Source organism: Calliopsis andreniformis, unplaced genomic scaffold, assembly GCF_051401765.1.
Source record: "Calliopsis andreniformis isolate RMS-2024a unplaced genomic scaffold, iyCalAndr_principal scaffold0017, whole genome shotgun sequence".
NCBI lineage: Eukaryota > Metazoa > Arthropoda > Insecta > Hymenoptera > Andrenidae > Calliopsis > Calliopsis andreniformis.
Window position 1 is genome coordinate 10,100,491 of NW_027480429.1, and position 20,226 is coordinate 10,120,716.

Consider the following 20,226-nt stretch of genomic DNA (forward strand, 5'->3'; position numbering starts at 1 on the left):
TCGGACAGGTTGCAATTATTCGTTTTATACGATGGAAAAACTGATCTATTTATACTGTATTTTATGCTTCTGACGTTGACTTCTAAGGCACCAACTATTCGATCTGGTGGAGCGACGCCTTAGAGTGACGCCTAGGTTGCCCGAAACGTAGAAATGATCATATCTTTCACACTGGTTGCTATTGTTCCTGTTATACGATGGAAAAGCTGTCGTATTTATATTGTACCTAATGCTTCTGGCGTTGATTGCTAAGGCCCTAACTATTCGATCTGGTGAAGCAACGCCCTAGGGTGAAGCCTAGGTTGCCCGGAACGTAGAAATGACCATCACTTGCACACGGGTTGCAATTATTCCTGTTACAGGATAGAAAAACTGTTGTATTTATTTTGTATTATATTCTTTTGGTGTTGACTTCTTAGGCCCTAACTATTCGATCTGGTGGAACAACGCCGTAGAGTGAAGCCTAGGTTGCCGGGAACGTAGAAATGACCATTACTTTCACACTGTTTGCAATTATTCCTTTTATACGATGGAAAAGCTGTTGTATTTATATCGTATTTTATGCTTCTGGAGTTCACCTCTTAGGCCCTAACTATTCGATCTGGTGCAACAACGCCCTAGAGTGAAGCCTAGGTTGCCCGGAACGTAGAAATGACCATCACTTGCACACGGGTTGCAATTATTCGTCCTATACGATGGAAAAGCTGTTGTATTTATATCGTATTTTATGCTTTTGGCGCTGACCTCTTAGGCCCTAACTATTCCATCTGGTGGAACAACGCCCTAGGGTGAAGCCTAGGTTGCCCGGAAACTGGAAATGACCATAACTTTCACACTGGTAGCAATTATTCGTTTTATACGATGGAAAAACTGTTCTACTTATTTTGTATTTTATGCTTCGGGCGTTGACTTCTAAGGCCCTAACTATTCGATCTGGTGGATCAACGCCCTAGGGTGAAGCCTAGCTTGCCCGGAACGTAGAAATGACCATCACTTTCACACTGGTTGCAATTATTCGTTTTATACGATGGAAAAACTTTTGGATTTATACTGTATTTTATGCTTCTGACGTTGACTTCTAAGGCACTAACTATTCGATCTGGTGGAGCAACGCCCTAGAGTGAGACCTAGATTGCCCGGAACGTAGAAATGACCATTACTTTCACACTCTTTGCAATTATTCATTTTATACGATGGAAAAGCTGTTGCATTTATATTGTATTTTATGCTTCTGGCGTTGACTTCTTAGGCCCTAACTATTCGATCTGGTGGAGCGACGCCTTAGAGTGACGCCTAGGTTGCCCGGAACGTAGAAATGGCCATAACTTTCACACTGGTAGCAATTATTCGATTTATACAATGGTAAAACTGTTCTATTTATTTTGTGTTTTATGTTTCGCGCGTTGACTTCTAAGGCCCTAACTATTCGATCTAGTGGAGCAACGCCCTAGAGTGAAGCCTAGGTTGCCTGGAAAGTAGAAATGTCCATAACTTTCATACTGGTTGCAATTATTCGTTTTATACGATGGAAGAACTGTTGTATTTATACTGTATTTTACGCTTCTGACGTTGACTTCTAAGGCACTAACTATTCGATCTGTTGGAGCTACGCCCTAGAGTGAAACCTAGGTTGCCCGGAACGTAGAAATGACCATTACTTTCACACTCTTTGCAATTATTCATTTTATACGATGGAAAAGCTGTTGCATTTATATTGTATTTTATGCTCCTGGCGTTGACTTCTTAGGCCCTAACTATTCGATCTGGTGGAGCAACGCCTTAGAGTGACGCCTAGGTTGCCCGGAACGTAGAAATGACCACACCTTTCACACTGGTTGCTATTGTTGCTGTTATACGATGGAAAAGCTGTTGTATTTATAATGTACCTTATGCTTCTGGCGTTGACTTCTAAGGCCCTAACTATTCGATCTGGTGGAGCAACGCCATAGGGTGATGCCTAGCTTGCCCGGAACGTAGAAAAGACCATCACATTCACACTGGTTGCAATTATTCGTCTTTACGATGGAAAAACTGTTGTATTTATATTGTATTTTAAGCTTCTGACGTTGACTTCTAAGGCACCAACCATTCGAGCTGGTGGAGCAACGCCCTAGAGTGAAGCCTAGGTTGCCCGGAACGCAGAAATGACCATAACTTTCACACTGGTTGCAATTATTCGTTTTATACGATGTTAAAACTGTTGTATTTATACTGTATTTTATGCTTGTGACGTTGACTTCTAAGGCACTAACTATTCGATCTGGTGGAGCAACGCCCTAGAGTGAAACCTAGTATGCCCGGAACGTAGGAATGACCATACCTTTCACACTGGTTGCAATTACTCCTGTTATATGATGGAAAAACTGTTGCATTTTTATTGCATTTTATGCTTCGGGCGTTGACTTCTAAGGCACTAACTATTCAATCTGTTGGAGCAACGCCCTAGGGTGAATCCTAGGTTGCCCGGAAAGTAGAAATGACCATAACTTTCATACTGGTTGCAATTATCCGTTTTATACGAAGGTAAAACTGTTGTATTCATATTGTATTTTATGCTTCTGGCGTTCACTTCGTAGGCCTTAACTATTCGATCTGGTGGAACAACGCACTAGGGTGAAGCCTAGGTTGCCCGGAACGTAGAAATGACCATAACTTTCACACTGGTAGCAATTATTCGATTTATACAATGGAAAAACTGTTCTATTTATTTTGTGTTTTATGTTCCGCGCGTTGACTTCTAAGGCCCTAGCTATTCGATCTGGTGCAGCAACGCCCTAGTGTGAAGCCTAGGTTGCCCGGATAGTAGAAATGAGCATAACTTTCATAGTGGTTGCAATTATTCGTTTTATACGATGGAAAAACTGTTGTATTTATATTGTATTTTATGCTTCTGGCGTTGACTTCTGAGGCCCTAACTATTCGATCTCTTGGAGCAACGACTTAGAGTGAAGCCTTGGTTTCCCGGAACGTAGAAATGACCATGACTTTCATACTGGTTGCAATTATTCGGTTTATACGATGGAAGAACTGTTGTATTTATACTGTATTTTATGCTTCTGACGTTGACTTCTAAGGCACTAACTATTCGATCTGGTGGAGCTACGCACTAGGGTGAAGCCTAGGTTGCCCGGAAAGTAGAAATGACCATAACTTTCAACCTGGTTGCAATTATTCCTGTTATACGATGGAAAAACTGTTGTATTTATATTGTATTTTATGCTTCTGGCGTTGACTTCTAAGGCACTAAGTATCCGATATGGTGGAGCAGCGCCCTAGAGGGAAGCCTAGGGTGCCCGGAGCGTAGAAATGACCATCACTTTCAAACTGGTTGCAATTACTCCTGTAATATGATGGAAAAACTGTTGTATTTTTATTGCATTTTACGCTTCGGGGGTTGACTTCTAAGGCACTAACTATTCAGTCTGTTGGAGCAACTCCCTAGGGTGAAGCCTAGGTTGCCCGGAAAGTAGAAATGTCCATAAATTTCATACTGGTTGCAATTATTCGATTTATACGATGGAAAAACTGTTGTATTTATATTGTATTTTAAGCTTCTGACGTTGACTTCTAAGGCACCAACTATTCGATCTGGTGAAGCAACGCCCTAGAGTGAGGCCTAGGTTGACCGGAACGTAGAAATGACCATAACGTTCAAACTGGTTGCAATTATTCGTTTTATACGATGGAAAAACTGTTGTATTTATATTGTATTTTATGCTTCTGGCGTTGACTTCTAAGGCACTAAGTATTCTATATGGTGGAGCAACGACCTAGAGTGAAGCCTAGGGTGCCCGGAACGTAGAAATGAACATCACTTTCAAACTGGTTGCAATTACCCTTGTTATATGATGGAAAACCTGTTGTATTTATATTGTATTTTATGCTACTGGTGTTGACTTCTAAGGCCCTAACTATTCAATCTGTTGGAGCAACGCCCTAGGGTGAAGCCTAGGCTGCCCGTATAGTAGAAATGTCCATAACTTTCATACTGGTTGCAATTATTCGTTTTATACGACGGAAAAACTGTTGTATTTATATTGTATTTTATGCTTCTGGCGTTCACTTCTTAGGCCCTAACTATTCGATCGGGTGGAACAACGCCCTAGCGTGAAGCCTAGGTTGCCCGGAAAGTTGAAATGACCATAACTTTCAATCTGGTTGCAATTATTCCTGTTATACGATGGAAAAACTGTTGTATTTATACCGTATTTTATGCTTCTGGCGTTGACTTCTAAGGCACTAAGTATTCTATATGGTGGAGCAACGACCTAGAGTGAAGCCTAGGGTGCCCGGAACGTAGAAATGAACATCACTTTCAAACTGGTTGCAATTACTCTTGTTATATGATGGAAAAACTGTTGTATTTTTATTGCATTTGATGCTTCGGGCGTTGACTTCTAAGGCACTAACTATTCAATCCGTTGGAGCAACGCCCTAGGGTGAATCCTAGGTTGCCCGGAAAGTAGAAATGAAAATAACTATCTTACTGGTTGCAATTATCCGGTTTTTACGATGGAAAAACTGTTGTATTTATATTGTATTTAATGCTTCTGGCGTTGACTTCTTAGGCACTAACTTTTCAATCTGTTGGAGCAACGCCCTAGGGTGAATCCTAGGTTGCCCGGGAAGTAGATATGACCATTACATTCATACTGGTTGCAATTATCCATTTTATACGATGGAAAAACTGTTGTATTTATATTGTATTTTATGCTTCTGGCGTTCACTTCTTAGGCCTTAACTATTCGATCCGGTGGAACAACGCACTAGCGTGAAGCCTAGGCTGCCCGGAACGTAGGAATGACCATAACTTTCACACTGGTAGGAATTATTCGATTTATACAATGGAAAAACTGTTCCATTTATTTTGTGTTTTATGTTTCGCGCGTTGACTTCTAAGGCCCTAACTATTCGATCTGGTGGAGCATCGCCCTAGGGTGAAGCCTAGGTTGCCCGGAAAGTAGAAATGTCCATAACTTTCGGACAGGTTGCAATTATTCGTTTTATACGATGGAAAAACTGTTCTATTTATACTGTATTTTATGCATCTGACGTTGACTTCTAAGGCACCAACTATTCGATCTGGTGGAGCAACGCATTAGGGTGAGGCCTAGGTTGCCCGAAACGTAGAAATGACCATAACTTTCAAACTGGTTGCAATTATTCGTTTTATACGATGGAAAAACTGTTGTATTTATATTGTATTTTATGCATCAGGCGTTCACTTCTTAGGCCCTAACTATTCGATCTGGTGGAGCAACGCCTTAGAGTGACGCCTAGGTTGCCCGGAACGTAGAAATGACCATACCTTTCACACTGGTTGCTATTGTTGCTGTTATACGATGGAAAAGCTGTTGTATTTATAATGTACCTTATGCTTCTGGCGTTGACTTCTAAGGCCCTAACTATTCGATCTGGTGGAGCAACGCCATAGGGTGATGCCTAGCTTGCCCGGAACGTAGAAATGACCATCACATTCACACTGGTTGCAATTATTCGTTTTTACGATGGAAAAACTGTTGTATTTATATTGTATTTTAAGCTTCTGACGTTGACTTCTAAGGCACCAACCATTCGAGCTGGTGGAGCAACGCCCTAGAGTGAAGCCTAGGTTGCCCGGAACGCAGAAATGACCATAACTTTCACACTGGTTGCAATTATTCGTTTTATACGATGTTAAAACTGTTGTATTTATACTGTATTTTATGCTTGTGACGTTGACTTCTAAGGCTCTAACTATTCGATCTGGTGGAGCAACGCCCTAGAGTGAAACCTAGTATGCCCGGAACGTAGGAATGACCATACCTTTCACACTGGTTGCTATTGTTCCTGTTATACGATGGAAAAGCTGTTGTATTTATATTGTACCTTATGCTTCTGGTGTTGACTTCTAAGGCCTTAACTATTCGTTCTGGTGGAACAACGCACTAGGGTGAAGCCTAGGTTTCCCGGAACGTAGAAATGGCCATAACTTTCACACTGGTAGCAATTATACGTTTTATACAATGGAAAAACTGTTCCATTTATTTTGTGTTTTATGTTTCGCGCGTTGACTTCTAAGGCCCTAACTATTCGATCTGGTGGAGCATCGCCCTAGGGTGAAGCCTAGGTTGCCCGGAAAGTAGAAATGTCCATAACTTTCGGACAGGTTGCAATTATTCGTTTTATACGATGGAAAAACTGTTCTATTTATACTGTATTTTATGCATCTGACGTTGACTTCTAAGGCACCAACTATTCGATGTGGTGGAGCAACGCATTAGGGTGAGGCCTAGGTTGCCCGAAACGTAGAAATGACCATAACTTTCAAACTGGTTGCAATTATTCGTTTTATACGATGGAAAAACTGTTGTATTTATATTGTATTTTATGCTTCAGGCTTTCACTTCTTAGGCCCTAACTATTCGATCTGGTGGAGCAACGCCTTAGAGTGACGCCTAGGTTGCCCGGAACGTAGAAATGACCATACCTTTCACACTGGTTGCTATTGTTGCTGTTATACGATGGAAAAGCTGTTGTATTTATAATGTACCTTATGCTTCTGGCGTTGACTTCTAAGGCCCTAACTATTCGATCTGGTGGAGCAACGCCATAGGGTGATGCCTAGCTTGCCCGGAACGTAGAAATGACCATCACATTCACACTGGTTGCAATTATTCGTTTTTACGATGGAAAAACTGTTGTATTTATATTGTATTTTAAGCTTCTGACGTTGACTTCTAAGGCACCAACCATTCGAGCTGGTGGAGCAACGCCCTAGAGTGAAGCCTAGGTTGCCCGGAACGCAGAAATGACCATAACTTTCACACTGGTTGCAATTATTCGTTTTATACGATGTTAAAACTGTTGTATTTATACTGTATTTTATGCTTGTGACGTTGACTTCTAAGGCACTAACTATTCGATCTGGTGGAGCAACGCCCTAGAGTGAAACCTAGTATGCCCGGAAAGTAGGAATGACCATACCTTTCACACTGGTTGCTATTGTTCCTGTTATACGATGGAAAAGCTGTTGTATTTATATTGTACCTTATGCTTCTGGTGTTGACTTCTAAGGCCTTAACTATTCGTTCTGGTGGAACAACGCACTAGGGTGAAGCCTAGGTTTCCCGGAACGTAGAAATGGCCATAACTTTCACACTGGTAGCAATTATACGTTTTATACGATGGAAAAACTGTTGTGCTTATATTGTATTTTATGCTTGTGGCGTTGAATTCTAAGGCACTAGCTATTCGATCTGGTGGAGCAACGCCCTAGAGTGAAGCCTAGGGTGCCCGGAACGTAGTAATGACCATCACTTTCAAACTGGTTGCAACTATCCCTGTTATATGATGGAAAAACTGTTGCATCTTTATTGCATTTTATGCTTCGGGCGTTGACTTCTAAGGCCCTAACTATTCAGTCTGTTGGAGCAGCGCCCTAGGGTGAAGCCTAGGTTGCCCGGAAAGTAGAAATGTCAATAACTTTCATAGTGGTTGCAATTATTCGTTTTATACGATGGAAAAACTTTTATATTAATATTGTATTTTATGCTTCTGGCGCTGACATCTTAGGCCCTAACTATTCGATCTGGTGGAACACGCCCTAGAGTGAAGTCTAGGTTGCACGGGACGTAGAAATGACCATCACTTTCACACTGGTTGCAATTATTCATATTATAGGATGGAAAACCTGTTGTATTTATATTGTATTTAATGCTTCTGGCGTTGACTTCTTAGGCACTAACTTTTCAATCTGTTGGAGCAACGCCCTAGGGTGAATCCTAGGTTGCCCGGGAAGTAGATATGACCATTACTTTCATACTGGTTGCAATTATCCACCTTATACGATGGAAAAAGTGTTGTATTTATATTGTATTTTATGCTTCTGGCGTTCACTTCTTAGGCCTTAACTATTCGATCCGGTGGAACAACGCACTAGGGTGAAGCCTAGGCTGCCCGGAACGTAGGAATGACCATAACTTTCACACTGGTAGGAATTATTCGATTTATACAATGGAAAAACTGTTCCATTTATTTTGTGTTTTATGTTTCGCGCGTTGACTTCTAAGGCCATAACTATTCGATCTGGTGGAGCATCGCCCTAGGGTGAAGCCTAGGTTGCCCGGAAAGTAGAAATGTCCATAACTTTCGGACAGGTTGCAATTATTCGTTTTATACGATGGAAAAACTGATCTATTTATACTGTATTTTATGCTTCTGACGTTGACTTCTAAGGCACCAACTATTGGATCTGGTGGAACACGCCCTAGAGTGAAGTCTAGGTTGCACGGAACGTAGAAATGACCATCACTTTCACACTGGTTGCAATTATTCATATTATAGGATGGAAAACCTGTTGTATTTATATTGTATTTTATGCTTCTGGCGTTCACTTCTTAGGCACTAACTTTTAAATCTGTTGGAGCAACGCCCTAGCGTGAATCGCAGGTTGCCCGGAAAGTTGAAATGACCATAACTTTCAAACTGGTTGCAATTATTCCTGTTATACGATGGAAAAACTGTTGTATTTATACCGTATTTTATGCTTCTGGCGTTGACTTCTAAGGAACTAAGTATTCTATATGGTGGAGCAACGACCTAGAGTGAAGCCTAGGGTGCCCGGAACGTAGAAATGAACATCACTTTCAAACTGGTTGCAATTACTCTTGTTATATGATGGAAAAACTGTTGTATTTTTATTGCATTTGATGCTTCGGGCGTTGACTTCTAAGGCACTAACTATTCTATCCGTTGGAGCAACGCCCTAGGGTGAATCCTAGGTTGCCCGGAAAGTAGAAATGAAAATAACTATCTTACTGGTTGCAATTATCCGGTTTATACAATGGAAAAACTGTTGTATTTATATTGTATTTAATGCTTCTGGCGTTGACTTCTTAGGCACTAACTTTTCAATCTGTTGGAGCAACGCCCTAGGGTGAATCCTAGGTTGCCCGGGAAGTAGATATGACCATTACTTTCATACTGGTTGCAATTATCCATTTTATACGATGGAAAAACTGTTGTATTTATATTGTATTTTATGCTTCTGGCGTTCACTTCTTAGGCCTTAACTATTCGATCCGGTGGAACAACGCACTAGGGTGAAGCCTAGGCTGCCCGGAACGTAGGAATGACCATAACTTTCATACTGGTTGCAATTATTCGTTTTATACGATGGAAAAACTGTTGTATTTATACTGTATTTTATGCTTCTGACGTTGACTTCTAACGCACTAACTATTCGATCTGGTGGAGCAACGCCCTAGAGTGAAACCTAGGTTGCCCGCAACGTAGAAATGACAATCACTTTCAAACTGGTTACAATTATTCCTGTTATACGATGGAAAAACTGTTGTATTTTTATTGCATTTTATGCTTCGGGCGTTGACTTCTAAGGCCCTAACTATTCAATCTGTTGGAGCAACGCCCTAGGGTGAAGCCTAGGTTGCCCGAAAAGTAGAAATGTCCATAACTTTCATACTGGTTGCAATTATTCCTTTTATACGACGGAAAAACTGTTCTATTTATACTGTATTTTATGCTTCTGACGTTGACTTGTAAGGCACCAACTCTTCGATCTGTTGGAGCAACGCCCTAGAGTGAAGCCTATGTTGCCCGGAACGTAGAAATGACCATAACTTTCACACTGGTTGCAATTACTCGTTTTATACGATGGAAAAACTGTTGTATTTTTATTGTATTTTATGCTTCGAGTGTTTGCTTCTAAACCCCTAACTATTCGATATGGTGGAGGCACATCCTAGAGTGAAGCCTAGGTTGCCCGGAACGTAGAAATGACCATAACTTTCACTCTGGTTGCAATTATTCGTTTTATACGATGGAAAAACTGTTGTATTTATATTGTATTTTATGCTTCTGGCGTTGACTTCTTAGGCCCTAACTATTCGATCTGGTGGAGCGACGCCTTAGAGTGACGCCTAGGTTGCCCGGAACGTAGAAATGACCATATCTTTCACACTAGTTGCTATTGTTCCTGTTATACGATGTAAAAGCTGTTGTATTTATATTGTACCTTATGCTTCTGGCGTTGACTTCTAAGGCCCTAACTATTCGGTCTGGTGGAGCAACGCCCTAGGGTGAAGCCTAGGTTGCCCGGATAGTAGAAATGACCATAACTTTCATAGTGGTTGCAATTACTCGTTTTATACGATGGAAAAGCTGTTGTATTTATATTGTATTTTATGCTTCTGGCGTTGACTTCTGAGGCCCTAACTATTCGATCTGTTGGAGCAACGCCCTAGTGTGAAGCCTAGGTTGCCCGGAACGTAGAAATGACCATAACTTTCACACTGGTAGCAATTATTCGATTTATACAATGGAAAAACTGTTGTATTTATATTGTATTTTATGCTTCTGGCGTTGACTTCTGAGGCCCTAACTATTCGATCTCTTGGAGCAACGACTTAGAGTGAAGCCTTGGTTTCCCGGAACGTAGAAATGACCATGACTTTCATACTGGTTGCAATTATTCGGTTTATACGATGGAAGAACTGTTGTATTTATACTGTATTTTATGCTTCTGACGTTGACTTCTAAGGCACTAACTATTCGATCTGGTGGAGCTACGCACTAGGGTGAAGCCTAGGTTGCCCGGAAAGTAGTAATGACCATATCTTTCAACCTGGTTGCAATTATTCCTGTTATACGATGGAAAAACTGTTGTATTTATGTTGTATTTTATGCTTCTGGCGTTGACTTCTAAGGCACTAGGTATTCGATATGGTGGAGCAACGCCCTAGAGTGAAGCCTAGGGTGCCAGGAGCGTAGAAATGACCATCACTTTCAAACTGGTTGCAATTACTCCTGTAATATGATGGAAAAACTGTTGTATTTTTATTGCATTTTACGCTTCGGGGGTTGACTTCTAATGCACTAACTATTCAGTCTGTTGGAGCAACTCCCTAGGGTGAAGCCTAGGTTGCCCGGAAAGTAGAAATGTCCATAAATTTCATACTGGTTGCAAGTATTCGTTTTATACGATGGAAAAACTGTTGTATTTATATTGTATTTTAAGCTTCCGACGTTGACTTCTAAGGCACCAACTATTAGATCTGGTGAAGCAACGCCCTAGAGTGAGGCCTAGGTTGCCCGGAACGTAGAAATGACCATAACTTTCAAACTGGTTGCAACTATTCGTTTTATACGATGGAAAAACTGTTGTATTTAAATTGTATTTTATGCTTCTGGCGTTCACTTCTTAGGCCTTAACTATTCGATCTGGTGGAACAACGCACTAGGGTGAAGCCTAGGTTTCCCGGAACGTAGAAATGGCCATAACTTTCACACTGGTAGCAATTATTCGATTTATACAATGGAAAAACTGTACTATTTATTTCGTGTTTTATGTTTCGCGCGTTGTCTTCTAAGGCCCTAACTATTCGATCTGGTGCAGCATCGCCCTAGGATGAAGCCTAGGTTGCCCGGAAAGTAGAAATGTCCATAACTTTCATACTGGTTGCAATTATTCGTTTTATACGACGGAAAAACTGTTGTATTTATACTGTATTTTATGCTTCTGACGTTGACTTGTAAGGCACCAACTATTCGAACTGTTGGAGCAACGCCCTGGAGTGAAGCCTATGTTGCCCGGAACGTAGAAATGACCATAACTTTCACACTGGTTGCAATTACTCGTTTTATACGATGGAAAAACTGTTGTATTTTTATTGTATTTTATGCTTCGGGTGTTTACTTCTAAACCCCTAGCTATTCGATATGGTGGAGGCACATCCTAGAGTGAAGCCTAGGTTGCCCGGAACGTAGAAATGACCATAACTTTCACTCTGGTTGCAATTATTCGTTTTATACGATGGAAAAACTGTTGTATTTATATTGTATTTTATGCTTCTGGCGTTCACTTCATAGGCCCTAACTATGCGATCGGGTAGAACAACGCCCTAGGGTGAAGCCTAGGTTGCCCGGCAAGTAGAAATGACCATATCTTTCAAACTGGTTGCAATTATTCCTGTTATACGATGGAAAAACTGTTGTATTTATATTGTATTTTATGCTTCTGGCGTTGACTTCTAAGGCACTAAGTATTCGATATGGTGGAGCAACACCCTAGTGTGAAGCCTAGGTTACACGGAACGTAGAAATGGCCATTACTTTCCCACTATTTGCAATTATTCATTTTATACGATGGAAAAGCTGTTGCATTTATATTGTATTTTATGCTTCTGACGTTGACTTCTAACGCACTAACTATTCGATCTGGTGGAGCAACGCGCTAGAGTGAAACCTAGGTTGCCCGGGACGTAGAAATGACCATTACTTTCACACTCTTTGCAATTATTCATTTTATACGATGGAAAAGCTGTGGCATTTATATTGTATTTTATGCTTCTGGCGTTGTCTTCTTGGGCCCTAACTATTCGATCTGGTGGAGCAACGCCTTAGAGTGACGCCTAGGTTGCCCGGAACGTAGAAATGACCATATCTTTCACACTGGTTGCTATTGTTCCTGTTATACGATGTAAAAGCTGTTGTATTTATATTGTACCTTATGCTTCTGGCGTTGACTTCTAAGGCCCTAACTATTCGGTCTGGTGGTGCAACGCCCTAGGGTGAAGCCTAGGTTCCCCGGATAGTAGAAATGACCATAACTTTCATAGTGGTTGCAATTATTCGTTTTATACGATGGAAAAGCTGATGTGTTTATATTGTATTTTATGCTTCTGGCGTTGACTTCTGAGGCCCTAACTATTCGATCTGTTGGAGCAACGCCCTAGAGTGAAGCCTTGGTTTCCCGGAACGTAGAAATGACCATGACTTTCATACTGGTTGCAATTATTCGTTTTATACGATATATGAACTGTTGTATTTATACTGTATTTTATGCTTCTGACGTTGACTTCTAAGGCACTAAGTATTCGATATGGTAGAGCAACGCCCTAGAGTGAAGCCTAGGGTTCCCGGAACGTAGAAATGACCATCACTTTCAAACTGGTTGCAATTACTCCTATTATATGATGGAAAAACTGTTGCATTTTTATTGCATTTTATGGTTCGGGCGTTGACTTCTAAGGCACTAACTATTCAATCTGTTGGAGCAACGCCCTAGGGTGAATCCTAGGTTGCCCGGAAAGTAGAAATGACCATAACATTCATACTGGTTGCAATTATCCGTTTTATACGAAGGTAAAACTGTTGTATTTATATTGTATTTTATGCTTCTGGCGTTCACTTCGTAGGCCTTAACTATTCGATCTGGTGGAACAACGCACTAGGGTGAAGTCTAGGTTGCCCGGAACGTAGAAATGACCATAACTTTCACACTGGTAGCAATTATTCGATTTATACAATGGAAAAACTGTTCTATTTATTTTGTGTTTTATGTTCCGCGCGTTGACTTCTAAGGCCCTAGCTATTCGATCTGGTGCAGCAACGCCCTAGTGTGAAGCCTAGGTTGCCCGGATAGTAGAAATGACCATAACTTTCATAGTGGTTGCAATTATTCGTTTTATACGATGGAAAAACTGTTGTATTTATATTGTATTTTATGCTTCTGGCGTTGACTTCTGAGGCCCTAACTATTCGATCTCTTGGAGCAACGATTTAGAGTGAAGCCTTGGTTTCCCGGAACGTAGAAATGACCATGACTTTCATACTGGTTGCAATTATTCGGTTTATACGATGGAGGAACTGTTGTATTTATACTGAATTTTATGCTTCTGACGTTGACTTCTAAGGCACTAACTATTCGATCTGGTGGAGCTACGCACTAGGGTGAAGCCTAGGTTGCCCGGAAAGTAGTAATGACCATATCTTTCAAACTGGTTGCAATTATTCCTGTTATACGATGGAAAAACTGTTGTATTTATGTTGTATTTTATGCTTCTGGCGTTGTCTTCTAAGGCACTAAGTATTCGATATGGTGGAGCAACGCCCTAGAGTGAAGCCTAGGGTGCCAGGAGCGTAGAAATGACCATCACTTTCAAACTGGTTGCAATTACTCCTGTAATATGATGGAAAAACTGTTGTATTTTTATTGCATTTTACGCTTCGGGGGTTGACTTCTAAGGCACTAACTATTCAGTCTGATGGAGCAACTCCCTAGGGTGAAGCCTAGGTTGCCCGGAAAGTAGAAATGTCCATAAATTTCATACTGGTTGCAATTATTCGTTTTATACGATGGAAAAACTGTTGTATTTATATTGTATTTTAAGCTTCTGACGTTGACTTCTAAGGCACCAACTATTCGATCTGGTGAAGCAACGCCCTAGAGTGAGGCCTAGGTTGCCCGGAACGTAGAAATGACCATAACTTTCAAACTGGTTGCAACTATTCGTTTTATACGATGGAAAAACTGTTGTATTTATATTGTATTTTATGCTTCTGGCGTTCACTTCTTAGGCCTTAACTATTCGATCTGGTGGAACAACGCACTAGGGTGAAGCCTAGGTTTCCCGGAACGTAGAAATGGCCATAACTTTCACACTGGTAGCAATTATTCGATTTATACAATGGAAAAACTGTTCCATTTATTTTGTGTTTTATGTTTCGCGCGTTGACCTCTAAGGCCCTAACTATTCGATCTGGTGGAGCATCGCCCTAGGGTGAAGCCTAGGTTGCCCGGAAAGTAGAAATGTCCATAACTTTCAGACAGGTTGCAATTATTCGTTTTATACGATGGAAAAACTGTTCTATTTATACTGTATTTTATGCATCTGACGTTGACTTCTAAGGCACCAACTATTCGATCTGGTGGAGCAACGCCCTAGGGTGAGGCCTAGGTTGCCCGGAACGTAGAAATGACCATAACTTTCAAACTGGTTGCAATTATTCGTTTTATACGATGGAAAAACTGTTGTATTTATATTGTATTTTATGCTTCAGGCGTTCACTTCTTAGGCCTTAACTATTCGATCTGGTGGAACAACGCACTAGGGTGAAGCCTAGGTTTCCCGGAACGTAGAAATGGCCATAACTTTCACACTGGTAGCAATTATTCGATTTATACAATGGAAAAACTGTTCTATTTATTTCGTGTTTTATGTTTCGCGCGTTGTCTTCTAAGGCCCTAACTATTCGATCTGGTGCAGCATCGCCCTAGGGTGAAGCCTAGGTTGCCCGGAAAGTAGAAATGTCCATAACTTTCATACTGGTTGCAATTATTCGTTTTATACGATGGAAAAACTGTTGTATTTATACTGTATTTTATGCTTCTGACGTTGACTTGTAAGGCACCAACTATTCGATCTGTTGGAGCAACGCCCTAGAGTGAAGCCTATGTTGCCCGGAACGTAGAAATGACCATAACTTTCACACTGGTTGCAATTACTCGTTTTATACGATGGAAAAACTGTTGTATTTTTATTGTATTTTATGCTTCGGGTGTTTGCTTCCAAACCCCTAACTATTCGATATGGTGGAGGCGCATCCTAGAGTGAAGCCTAGGTTGCCCGGAACGTAGAAATGACCATAACTTTCACTCTGGTTGCAATTATTCGTTTTATACGATGGAAAAACTGTTGTATTTATATTGTATTTTATGCTTCTGGCGTTGACTTCTTAGGCCCTACCTATTCGATCTGGTGGAGCGACGCCTTAGAGTGACGCCTAGGTTGCCCGGAACGTAGAAATGACCATATCTTTCACACTGGTTGCTATTGTTCCTGTTATACGATGTAAAAGCTGTTGTATTTATATTGTACCTTATGCTTCTGGCGTTGACTCCTAAGGCCCTAACTATTCGGTCTGGTGGAGCAACGCCCTAGGGTGAAGCCTAGGTTGCCCGGATAGTAGAAATGACCATAACTTTCATAGTGGTTGCAATTACTCGTTTTATACGATGGAAAAGCTGTTGTATTTATATTGTATTTTATGCTTCTGGCGTTGACTTCTGAGGCCCTAACTATTCGATCTGTTGGAGCAACACCCTAGAGTGAAGCCTTGGTTTCCCGGAACGTAGAAATGACCATGACTTTCATACTGGTTGCAATTATTCGTTTTATACGATGGAAAAACTGTTGTATTTTTATTGTATTTTATGCTTCGGGTGTATGCTTCTAAACCCCTAACTATTCGATATGGTGGAGGCGCATCCTAGAGTGAAGCCTAGGTTGCCCGGAACGTAGAAATGACCATAACTTTCACTCTGGTTGCAATTATTCGTTTTATACGATGGAAAAACTGTTGTATTTATATTGTATTTTATGCTTCTGGCGTTGACTTCTTAGGCCCTACCTATTCGATCTGGTGGAGCGACGCCTTAGAGTGACGCCTAGGTTGCCCGGAACGTAGAAATGACCATATCTTTCACACTGGTTGCTATTGTTCCTGTTATACGATGTAAAAGCTGTTGTATTTATATTGTACCTTATGCTTCTGGCGTTGACTCCTAAGGCCCTAACTATTCGGTCTGGTGGAGCAACGCCCTAGGGTGAAGCCTAGGTTGCCCGGATAGTAGAAATGACCATAACTTTCATAGTGGTTGCAATTACTCGTTTTATACGATGGAAAAGCTGTTGTATTTATATTGTATTTTATGCTTCTGGCGTTGACTTCTGAGGCCCTAACTATTCGATCTGTTGGAGCAACACCCTAGAGTGAAGTCTTGGTTTCCCGGAACGTAGAAATGACCATGACTTTCATACTGGTTGCAATTATTCGTTTTATACGATATATGAACTGTTGTATTTATACTGTATTTTATGCTTCTGACGTTGACTTCTAAGGCACTAAGTATTCGATATGGTAGAGCAACGCCCTAGAGTGAAGCCTAGGGTGCCCGGAACGTAGAAATGACCATCACTTTCAAACTGGTTGCAATTACTCCTATTATATGATGGAAAAACTGTTGCATTTTTATTGCATTTTATGCTTCGGGCGTTGACTTCTAAGGCACTAACTATTCAATCTGTTGGAGCAACGCCCTAGGGTGAATCCTAGGTTGCCCGGAAAGTAGAAATGACCATAACTTTCATACTGGTTGCAATTATTCGTTTTATACGATGGAAAAACTGTTGTATTTATATTGTATTTTAAGCTTCTGACGTTGACTTCTAAGGCACCAACTATTCGATCTGGTGAAGCAACGCCCTAGAGTGAGGCCTAGGTTGCCCGGAACGTAGAAATGACCATAACTTTCAAACTGGTTGCAACTATTCGTTTTATACGATGGAAAAACTGTTGTATTTAAATTCTATTTTATGCTTCTGGCGTTCACTTCTTAGGCCTTAACTATTCGATCTGGTGGAACAACGCACTAGGGTGAAGCCTAGGTTTCCCGGAACGTAGAAATGGCCATAACTTTTACACTGGTAGCAATTATTCGATTTATACAATGGAAAAACTGTACTATTTATTTCGTGTTTTATGTTTCGCGCGTTGTCTTCTAAGGCCCTAACTATTCGATCTGGTGCAGCATCGCCCTAGGATGAAGCCTAGGTTGCCCGGAAAGTAGAAATGTCCATAACTTTCATACTGGTTGCAATTATTCGTTTTATACGACGGAAAAACTGTTGTATTTATACTGTATTTTATGCTTCTGACGATGACTTGTAAGGCACCAACTATTCGATCTGTTGGAGCAACGCCCTAGAGTGAAGCCTATGTTGCCCGGAACGTAGAAATGACCATAACTTTCACACTGGTTTCAATTACTCGTTTTATACGATGGAAAAACTGTTGTATTTTTATTGTATTTTATGCTTCGGGTGTTTACTTCTAAACCCCTAGCTATTCGATATGGTGGAGGCACATCCTAGAGTGAAGCCTAGGTTGCCCGGAACGTAGAAATGACCATAACTTTCACTCTGGTTGCAATTATTCGTTTTATACGATGGAAAAACTGTTGTATTTATATTGTGTTTTATGCTTCTGGCGTTCACTTCATAGGCCCTAACTATGCGATCGGGTAGAACAACGCCCTAGGGTGAAGCCTAGGTTGCCCGGAAAGTAGAAATGTCCATAACTTTCATACTGGTTGCAATTATTCGTTTTATACGACGGAAAAACTGTTCTATTTATACTGTATTTTATGCTTCTGACGTTGACTTGTAAGGCACCAACTCTTCGATCTGTTGGAGCAACGCCCTAGAGTGAAGCCTATGTTGCCCGGAACGTAGAAATGACCATAACTTTCACACTGGTTGCAATTACTCGTTTTATACGATGGAAAAACTGTTGTATTTATATTGTATTTTATGCTTCTGGCGTTGACTTCTTAGGCCCTAACTATTCGATCTGGTGGAGCGACGCCTTAGAGTGACGCCTAGGTTGCCCGGAACGTAGAAATGACCATACCTTTCACACTGGTTGCTATTGTTCCTGTTATACGATGTAAAAGCTGTTGTATTTATATTGTACCTTATGCTTCTGGCGTTGACTTCTAAGGCCCTAACTATTCGGTCTGGTGGAGCAACGCCCTAGGGTGAAGCCTAGGTTGCCCGGAAAGTAGAAATGACCATAACTTTCATACTGGTTGCTATTATCCGTTTTATACGAAGGTAAAACTGTTGTATTTATATTGTATTTTATGCTTCTGGCGTTCACTTCGTAGGCCTTAACTATTCGATCTTGTGGAACAACGCACTAGGGTGAAGCCTAGGTTGCCCGGAACGTAGAAATGACCATAACTTTCACACTGGTAGCAATTATTCGATTTATACAATGGAAAAACTGTTCTATTTATTTTGTGTTTTATGTTCCGCGCGTTGACTTCTAAGGCCCTAGCTATTCGATCTGGTGCAGCAACGCCCTAGTGTGAAGCCTAGGTTGCCCGGATAGTAGAAATGACCATAACTTTCATAGTGGTTGCAATTATTCGTTTTATACGATGGAAAAACTGTTGTATTTATATTGTATTTTATGCTTCTGGCGTTGACTTCTGAGGCCCTAACTATTCGATCTCTTGGAGCAACGACTTAGAGTGAAGCCTTGGTTTCCCGGAACGTAGAAATGACCATGACTTTCATACTGGTTGCAATTATTCGGTTTATACGATGGAAGAACTGTTGTATTTATACTGTATTTTATGCTTCTGACGTTGACTTCTAAGGCACTAACTATTCGATCTGGTGGAGCTACGCACTAGGGTGAAGCCTAGGTTGCCCGGAAAGTAGTAATGACCATATCTTTCAACCTGGTTGCAATTATTCCTGTTATTCGATGGAAAAACTGTTGTATTTATGTTGTATTTTATGCTTCTGGCGTTCACTTCTAAGGCACTAAGTATTCGATATGGTGGAGCAACGCCCTAGAGTGAAGCCTAGGGTGCCCGGAACGTAGAAATGAACATCACTTTCAAACTGGTTGCAATTACTCTTGTTATATGATGGAAAACCTGTTGTATTTATATTGTATTTCATGCTCCTGGTGTTGACTTCTAAGGCCCTAACTATTCAATCTGTTGGAGCAACGCCCTAGGGTGAAGCCTAGGCTGCCCGGATAGTAGAAATGTCCATAACTTTCATACTGGTTGCAATTATTCGTTTTATACGACGGAAAAACTGTTGTATTTATATTGTATTTTATGCTTCTGGCGTTCACTTCTTAGGCCCTAACTATTCGATCGGGTGGAACAACGCCCTAGGGTGAAGCCTAGGTTGCCCGGAAAGTTGAAATGACCATAACTTTCAAACTGGTTGCAATTATTCCTGTTATACGATGGAAAAACTGTTGTATTTATACCGTATTTTATGCTTCTGGCGTTGACTTCTATGGCACTAAGTATTCTATATGGTGGAGCAACGACCTAGAGTGAAGCCTAGGGTGCCCGGAACGTAGAAATGAACATCACTTTCAAACTGGTTGCAATTACTCTTGTTATATGATGGAAAAACTGTTGTATTTTTATTGCATTTGATGCTTCGGGCGTTGACTTCTAAGGCACTAACTATTCAATCCGTTGGAGCAACGCCCTAGGGTGAATCCTAGGTTGCCCGGAAAGTAGAAATGAAAATAACTATCTTACTGGTTGCAATTATCCGGTTTTTACGATGGAAAAACTGTTGTATTTATATTGTATTTAATGCTTCTGGCGTTGACTTCTTAGGCACTAACTTTTCAATCTGTTGGAGCAACGCCCTAGGGTGAATACTAGGTTGCCCGGGAAGTAGATATGACCATTACTTTCATACTGGTTGCAATTATCCATTTTATACGATGGAAAAACTGTTGTATTTATATTGTATTTTATGCTTCTGGCGTTCACTTCTTAGGCCTTAACTATTCGATCCGGTGGAACAACGCACTAGGGTGAAGCCTAGGCTGCCCGGA